This window comes from Amblyomma americanum, chromosome 10 (assembly GCF_052857255.1).
Source record: "Amblyomma americanum isolate KBUSLIRL-KWMA chromosome 10, ASM5285725v1, whole genome shotgun sequence".
Classification (NCBI taxonomy): Eukaryota; Metazoa; Arthropoda; class Arachnida; order Ixodida; family Ixodidae; genus Amblyomma; species Amblyomma americanum.
In genome coordinates this window covers 58,270,965-58,279,869 of record NC_135506.1, presented here as the reverse complement: position 1 = coordinate 58,279,869, position 8,905 = coordinate 58,270,965, and the positions used below count along the sequence as shown (strand labels likewise).

At 44.8% G+C, this 8,905-nt stretch overlaps 1 long non-coding RNA gene across 1 annotated transcript; it reads right to left on the bottom strand.

Moving 5' to 3' along the window:
* Positions 1-1,792: 1,792 nt before the first annotated feature.
* Positions 1,793-8,163, bottom strand: LOC144107852 (uncharacterized). Its single transcript, XR_013309416.1, has 3 exons — positions 8,068-8,163; positions 7,846-7,930; positions 1,793-2,003 (listed from the first exon to the last, which is right to left on the bottom strand). It is a non-coding gene; the product is annotated as an uncharacterized LOC144107852 (long non-coding RNA).
* Between the last annotated feature and the right edge of the window lie 742 nt (positions 8,164-8,905).

Here is an 8,905-nt window from a genome sequence, read left to right as displayed (position 1 = left end):
AGGGGTGTGTTACTTCCACCCTTAATGCCTCTGGAGCGCAGACGGTGGTCAGAATCCGCGTCATGGTTGTCGCTCATGGCATCATTCCTCCCAGGGCACCTTCCCGGCATTTTCCAAGGGGAGTGGGGGCCATTGTCTACGCGGAACCGCCTGCGAAGATGGGGTGTTGTACGGTCGACGCCGTGCCTGAAGTGCAACCTCTAAGTGTCTAACTGGCTTACCGTGCAGGAATATTGTAGTTCGTCGAGATTTTGCTACGAAAGCACTAATCCGGACGTTCACAACCTAGAAAAATTGTCTCTTGCGTGTATGCGCCTAGCCTACGTGCTCCGTCCCGCGGCATTGTCCCCTCATCGTCGTCTCGTACGCAACACTAATCCTGTGGTTCTGCCCCGGCGCAATCGTCTCTTGCGTGTCCCCAGCGCTGGCCCCTCGTGGTCGACTTCTATACGTATACGCTGCACTAATACGGAGGTTCAGACCCGAGCAAAATTGTTCTTTGCGTGTCCGGTAAAAAACAAAAACAAAATTTAATCAGAGTACCCGAGTTCCAACCCGACCGCGGCGGCCGTTTTTCGATGGAGGCGAAACGCAAAGGCGCCCGTGTGCTGTGCGATGTCAGTGCACGTTAAAGATCCCCAAGAGGTCGAAATTATTCCGGAGCCCTCCACTAGGGCACCTCTTTCTCTCTTACTTCTTTCATTCCCTCCTTTATCCCTTCCCTTATAGCGCGGTTCAGGTGTCCAACGATATATGAGAAAGATACTGCGCCATTTCCTTTCCCCAAAAACCAATTTTACATCATGGGTGCGCCCCACTTCAGTCATTCATGCGTGTGAAACCAGTAAAAACACTCGCACTGAACCGAATGTTGTAAACAGTTTCTGTACATTTTTGAACGGGGCGCTGTAGCCACACAATCCCGCCTGGGGCTCTTACGTTCTCTACGTTTCTTTTTCCATGCATTTTCTTTCCACGGGACATTGGCAGCACGAATTAGCCCAATAACGCTTGCGTGTGATGCGTTTTGGGGTTATGATGGCCCTACATGCCAAAGTTTGGATGGCAGCTCCATGCGGGTTTCTGTCGACCTGGAGTGGCATGGCTTCTGACGTCCGGTCGTATCAGTCAAGGGCGCTTTACGGGGCTCGTAATAGTTCCGAATGCATTTCTGCTTTGGCGCAATCTCTGCGAGGCTGTCGCCGGAAGTAATCGTTGGTGCGCTATTTTTCCACCAATGGAGCTCCAGGAAGCTGTTAAGTTTCCAGATGAAGTTGAGTTTCCAGATGAAGTTGAGTTTTCTATACTGAATGTATAGTTTTCTCACATGTTGCAAGCATTTGTATTTACATCGCTGTACAACGTTTCTATCTGTGTTGTGCTTAGGTACTGTATCGTCGTGTTTCTGTTCTGAGGCGCGCAGTATTCCGTGATCTGTATCTTTAATGTTTCGGTCAATCGTTTACTTCGCAGTAAATGTTAAAATAAACCCGTTTTGCAAACACGGCCCTGAAATGCACTCCTTCATTAATATCCTGTCTCAAGCGCATTCGCAAGTGAGTCGTCGAATGATGCCTCTGGCAATGTAATATCGCGGTATCTGGTAGGATATGCGTTTATACTTCTCATTATTGTGGGTCGTTTTTTTATAATTATGAAAAAGATGCAACCATAATAGGAATACTGTGCATGATGTAGTAGCATTTGACACATTTTTTATTTTATTTGTAGCTTTTATTTTGTATTTGCATCCTCGCTAATGACAAGGCTTTAACTGAAGTGAGCTTTTTTTCTGCTGTAAAGTACAAAGCTATTTTTATCTGCATTGCAAACGTTGTTTTTTCTCTTTAACATGGTGCAGGCAGACGTCTTGGCTATACGTATCCATGAGGCATCGGGACATTTTCTTTGACGCAAAAGGGCCTACTAGCCGGGGGCCAAACTCGCGCACGGCATATGCAGTCATGATCACACTTGCTCCCCCATGATCCTTCAGGGCACCGCTAGAAGTAAACGAAAATGATACAAACATGTAAAAGAACAGAACGCATATATTGCTCGCAAGGGTTTTCAAAGGTTCTTCGCAAAAAAAACATCACCTAACAGCAGCAAGTTGCGCACAAGCTATACAACACTGCCCAAAATGCCTTCAAACTAAGTTTGACGCAAGGTAACTATGCAGTTGCAAGGCTTGACGGAGTGGTAACAGAATTGCTTTTTTTCATGAGGGCAATCAGGATAAAATTACTACCCTATAAATCTCTCATACTTGGGTAGTTTCCGTACACTCTGCTGATTTCCTACAGTATCAGAGCCTTTAATTTACTGAACTCTTGCTGTTGGGAAAATTATTACATGCGGGATATTTCGGACTCCCAACATTTCGTTCATGAAGAATCCGTTTTTATAATGCTAATACTTTTCCCGCTGACATCACCTACACTGACCCAGTGCTCAAGCGACATATTAAAAGCAAAACAGGGAAACAACGTGCTTCAAAGCTTATCCAACCTAGCAAAAAAAAAACATGAAATTCCTCATAATAGCATAAGGCCCAGAGCACTTCTATGCAGACTACAGCATACAGTCATTACAAATCACCTACTTCATGCGGTTAAAATCAACGATTTCTTCAAAGATTGCATTTCCCCAAATTTCTTCCGACACTCCTCAAGCGAGCTCTTTTCACTAATCTTGGTGTACTACCTGTTTTCTGCTTTGTATTGTGGTCTCTTGCGCTTTATTCATGGTGCACATTGTTATTCAGACATTTATTGGATGTTTTCAATCATGTTTCTCTACCCACAGGTGTTAGGCACATTAATGTTATTTTAATTATGGACATGATTAAATCTTTAAAACAATTTCTATCATACCAGCTACCTTGATGGGGACGGAAATTCGAGGTCACTTGCTGCGTCCATCGCAGTGATCTTGCTGCTGATGCTTCACGAGCTAGACTTGGTGAAAAGGGTTGGTTGCGAGAGCGGTAATTTTTTGCCGAGTGCGTTTGTTTTGGCAATGCAGTTACCACAAAGCTACTTTTAAAATTGATTTTTATTTCTATAATGCTTCAGGCGGCTGCATTTTCTGCGGCTGCCTGCTGTAAATCCCTATAGTTTTCTTGGTGTCTCATGCGCAAATCGTGGTTGATTTTTTCTCTCCCCTTTAGTTTTGGGCTCATCGTAAAGTGTAGTGCATTCAATATCTCTTCTTGAATGCACCTCGCTTCATGAACTCTCCACTTCTTCTGTCTCGCTTTCGGCGTCCATGTAATGGACGTTTCTTACCTTCCGTGGCATAGAATCCTTTCATGAGCACCCTGTCGTCTGCTTAAGGTTCAGCTGAGGATAATCAGAAACACACCTTTCGAAATGCTTGAAAATCTTCGTTTTAAACAAAACGCTTCATGGGAAGGGGAGAAGGATCTCAGAGGGGCACGGGGTGAACAAAAAAAAACTTATTATCTATATCGACGTTCTGCACAGCGGCGGTGACCTTGTTGTTTGTGCATCTGCCTTGCATGCGGGAGATGCAGGCTTCGGTCATCAATGCCACCGATGTCCATCGGTGATAGAATGGGAACAAACTTTTCCCTGTCCAGGTGCCCGGCTTATCTGTGACGGAATGCCCGGGTTATGAGTTTTCGACCCCACCATGTCAAGACGAACATACCTTCCATGATGCTCTGTGGCCAAAGCTGCCTTTGCACCGTAAAAAATGGTCATCAATTATCATAATACACCGTACTTCCTTTGCCCAGGGCCTAGCTTACGTACATTAAGCAGCCAGTGCGGGCGCTAGCTATTAATACCTGGATGCCTGTAAAGACTATATTTCCCCCTCACTGTGCCCCGAAATTAGAGCCCGTTATTCCACCTGTGCCACTAGAAATGTCCCATAAATTCATAAATCCTAAAGAAATTGAGGTCATTCTAGGCTCTGCATATACGCGCGTTGGGTGCAGAATCAGGGTAACTTCTGCAACTCAATAATCGCCGCAGCATAGGTGTGCATGCTAGGGGATTTTCAACTAAAGAAATTGCTGGTTAACGTTGAGCCTTTAGAAATGGCGACTCAAAGGCAGTAAAGCAGCAGGCAGTACCCTGAGGCACCAGACTCTAGGCGGTTCTTCATAGAGGAACCAAAAAGGAGGTCGTCAAGAAAAAAGCTATCACAAGCTGAAAACGAAAGCTTGCGATTTTACAAAGCTAACATATAGGCCTAGGCCAGTTGGTTAATCGTCTTCATAAACATATGCGCAACTTAGAACAGACAAGAGGACAGAATGACGTACGCTCATGTGTCGTATGTCGTTGAGTCCTCTTCGGTCTTCTGAGTGCCGCATATGTTTGGACAAGTTGTGATTTTAGTTTAAGAAAAAAAAACATGAATAGAACAAAGTATAAGACGTTGACGCAATATTTATGCGAGAGGATTGCCAAAATCAAAAGTTCGCTTTTTTTGGTGTTCGTACAAAATGAGGCACGAAGCAGAAGCTTATTATTTGAGATGTGCTTGTTTTTGCCTACATCAATAATGGGGAGCTTACATCCGAAGTCCCTAAGTGTACCCATTCAGCCCGGCAGAGTGGGAAAAGGATAGAAAATTTCTAATGAAAGCTCGTCAGCCTCTCCGCGGTATAGCAGAAAATAATTTTGGGAGACCTCGTAACCCGCCGCGGTGGCTCAGTGGTTAGGGCGCTCGGCTACTGATCCGGAGTTCCCGGGTTCGAACTCGACCGCGGCGGCTGCGTTTTTATGCAGGCAAAACGCTAAGGCGCCCGTGTGCTGTGCGATATATGTCAGTGCACGTTAAAGATCCCTAGGCGGTTGTAAGTATGCCGGAGCCCTCCACTACGGCACCTGTTTCTTCCTTTCTTCTTTCACTCCCTCCATCCCTTCCCTTACGGCGCGGTTCACGTGCCCAACGATATATGAGACAGATACCGCGCCATTTCCTTTCCCCAAAAAAACAATGAATAATTATTATTAGACCTCCTCAGAACATATCGAATGTGGTCCGGTAAGTTCGGGTGTTGGACAGCCTAACGCCTTTGTTAGAAGTCCAATTCATGTGAAAATCCGGCAAGTTTCTGCGAACGCCAGAGTGCCTCAAAAGAGCCAGCGTGAAAAACATCCCGGTACAATCCTGAAAAAATGGCTGGGGTTAAACGTGGCTTGAACGTAGTTACACGAGCGAAAGTTCTGTTAAGCATGGTCTCCACTGTCTCAAATTAAATGTCAAGGTCAACGGTCATGGTCAAAGGTCAAGTTCAGGTACCCAAATGATCACGTGGACATACTACCATAACTTAGGTCATGTCACTATGCAGTTCGGCTTGACCTCTTGAGGCATTGAAGGTCATTGTCGATGTGGTGCCGTGTCGCAAATCAAATGTCAAGGTCAAGGTAAGGCACCCAATGGTCATTTTCATATGATCACGTGGTCATACTGTCATAGCTTGGGCCATACCACCACGGAGTTAAGTTTGGTTTACTTTGTTAGGCATTGAAGGTCGTTGTCTCGTCAACAATTATATCGCAAGTCGTACCCTAAGGAGCACAACCCTCGCTCTAAAACGCTGGAAATAGATTGAGTTTCCGGTAGTCTATCTGCCGGTGTTTCTTAGCATGCGAGTGTTTTCTCTCGTTGTTCTATCTTTTGCGTCCTGAGACGTACTACAGTTCAGGTCATGGCAGCGAAGCACACTGTGCGTATGAAACATACTAAGTCATCGAGCACACAACAACATATGCTTTTTGCTTCAACTTCCTTGATGAACAAGAAATGGTGAGAAAAACACTACAAGTGATAAACAGGTGCGTGTTTTTGTTTTCCTCCTGTGCTGGCACTGCCTGTGTTCGCAGTTGGAAATCATTACTGTATTCCCGATTTCTGCCTTAAAATTTATTCTCCTTTAACGAGCATCTATTGTGCAGCTTTATCTAAACTCCGCTTTTGTTACTTCTTGAATTACAAGCAAAATGTTCCATCGCTTAGATGAGACAAAAAATTGCCCAACATCGGCCACAACATTTATGACGCTTCAACGAATCGCATCTCTTGTGATTAATTTCGGACATGTTGTGAAAACTGCAGAGGCTGCAGAGCACTCTTGTAGGCCGCAGAGGCTGCAGAGGCTGCGTGTAGGCTGCAGAGCACTCTCCTCGCCCTCGACACGGAAGTACCCATTTTCCTTCTTGATTATGGTCCGGTGCGCTTCAGCCCATGACGACGGAGAGGGAATCTCGATAGGCCTATCCCGCCTCCAGAATGCCGCAGCTCTCCCTGGATCCCCTTCTTGAATTTGGAGGTTAACGCGCAAGTCTATAGCTATTGCGCGCCAAGTGTAGTGCAACAGGACCGTTTGCTTCGGAAGATGTACCTTAACGAGCTGTTGCTTTGCAATCTGAGAGCTATGAAATGTCATCGCTCGCAGCTTTATTTCAATTTTTTACTACCACAGCGAGGGATGTTTAAAGGAGTTTTCTCCGTGTGGTTCCACGCGAATCACTTGACAAACCGGAGCACAGCTAGCATGACGTCATCGCCAAAGGCCGTGGAACAGCAGGTGGTACGGCCAAGTTCGTTGGCGCATGATACGTCGCGCAACATGACGTCATAGTGAGCGAACGATGCACAAAGGGCGCAATGGACTTTCTCCTAGTAAAGCCCCTCTAATTTTCTGCTAGTCTTATGACCGATTCTAAGCATAAGGAAGAAGCCCATGCTCCCGCGACCAAACCTCTGTCACCGCCGTTCTTAGTAATCGCATGTATTCGGCGAGAGATCACGCGCTAAGCTTGTACATTCAGCTCTGCGAGTTTTTCAGTCTATTCTTTCTAGCCAAAGCAGCAAAAAATGCGGATAAAGAACTGGCTCTCTGAAGCTCCTAGGTTTTCGAAGTGTCCAGAAATAAAAGCACTTATGTAATGGTGGCAGTAAATTTGCATATAATTGCTTTCTGAATATTTTAGTCTGACGTGTACGGCAGCACACTCAAAGAAACAGCTTAGGAATGGTGACCCATGATACGCATAGCGAGAGAGAATAGCAAGACAAGAGACGGAATGCGCCCATGTGGACATATCTGGTCTTGCCACGTTCCAATAGGTGTCTGTCTTCGGCAAACAGCTGGACGTAGCCCGGTAGAACAGTACTGCTTTTTGACCCCATTTGACAAGAGGAGAAAAGCGAGACTAAAGTTTCGATGCTGGGCAAACCTACACAGTATTTAAGAATGTGTTAAGAAATAACGCTTCGGTGGTTGATTCATGCACCCGTTAGTGAGCAGGTTCACACCGTAATTACAAATTAGCGCCATAGGTGAAATCTCCTTTCAAAATCCTTTCTTACTCAGTCACGAAACAAACTTCTTGGCAATAATGAGTACGCACTCAAAACCTAACAGTTTTCTACTTGCGCACAGAAATGCTAGGCCTTCTTTAAAACATGCGGCCTAGAGTAGACGTACTTGAGGAGAGCTTTGCTGATGTCATGATTGGCTAGCAGTGGCTTGTACATGATAGAGCTGCAAGCTTTCCTCTGATACCCGGAGTAAAAATTGCCGCTGAAAATTTCGACCATTATGCCTGCTTAACGCAACAGCTAATAACCCTTTTCAGTCTTTGAAAGATGAACAGGTATTTTGGCGGGTAGGGAGGTATGAGAAAACCGTGTCATTTTATCGTTACAAATCCACTCACAAGAAATAAAGCCGGTAATGCAGTTATGAGATTAATCCGGAAAATGCTGTGCAGCTTAAATGCACTTTAAAGTGTTCCGTGACCGGTAAATTTATCTGCAAGGCTCGCGGTGCAGATTTAATAAAAGCGTACTCACAGGAACTTCGCATAAGTGTGCCTTCGCTATATCGGGTATTTCTGGGAATCGGCCTCGATCTCTTTTTCTTCGCAGCCTTTCCTTCCTGGAACACCAATCACAAGACACGCGCTGATTATCTTAAAAAAATAGCTTGAAATCTTATGAAAAATAAGAATTTAACGTAGTCGTCTAACTAACGCACTTATCGCATCAGGAACATAGGTAAACACCTCCACTTACCAAGATGGAGCGTAGACACCCCAGACAAGGAGGATCAAAGTTATAAGAACTTTCATCTCACTATAAAGAGCATCTAATGCCCCAATATTCCGAAAGCAGCGGAAAATTATTTAAACACGACTGAGCATTTTGCAAGTCCAATGAGATAACGGCGTGATTGAGGTTCACTGATTTTTTGTCACACTCCCACAGCAATACGCGTCCTGTACGTCACTCATTATTCGTATTAAATTACCTTAAAATTGGCTGAAAAAAAAACAAAGTTTACGAAAGAAATTGTTCTGCATGTGACAGATACGCAGACGAATGGCTATAGGACAGTAACAAGAGCTATTTTTCAGCCCAGCGTTTTCCCGCGCATAGCATGATATAAAGAAACTGACTGAAGAGGTCCAGATACGAAAGTAAGACGCTAATTCCGTGCGGAATCTGTCACGCGGCTGTTTCGCTTGACTGAGTGCTTTACCGATTTCGCCGCAGCTTTATTACCGGTTGTGATATCGAGAAAATTAACTAACTTTCCATGCAACGTCGTCATTGAGCAGCGATCACCTCATGCTTAGTTAAACATAGTTAACATACGCACCTTTAGTGGAAGACAGGAGTAAATCTATTTCCTCAAATGACCTCAAATTTGTCACAGGAGTTTGTACATTGCACGCTGAATGCACAAAATTGTGGTTCTAAACAAACAATATGTCCTTTTACATTAGTTTTTTTTAGCTATTCTGTTATTAATCAGCTCCATCTCCACCACTATGGCCAGCTTTCTTGGATATCAGTAACGTCATCAGCTGGCCAGCAGTAGCGAACACGGCGGAATTGAAAAGCGATATTT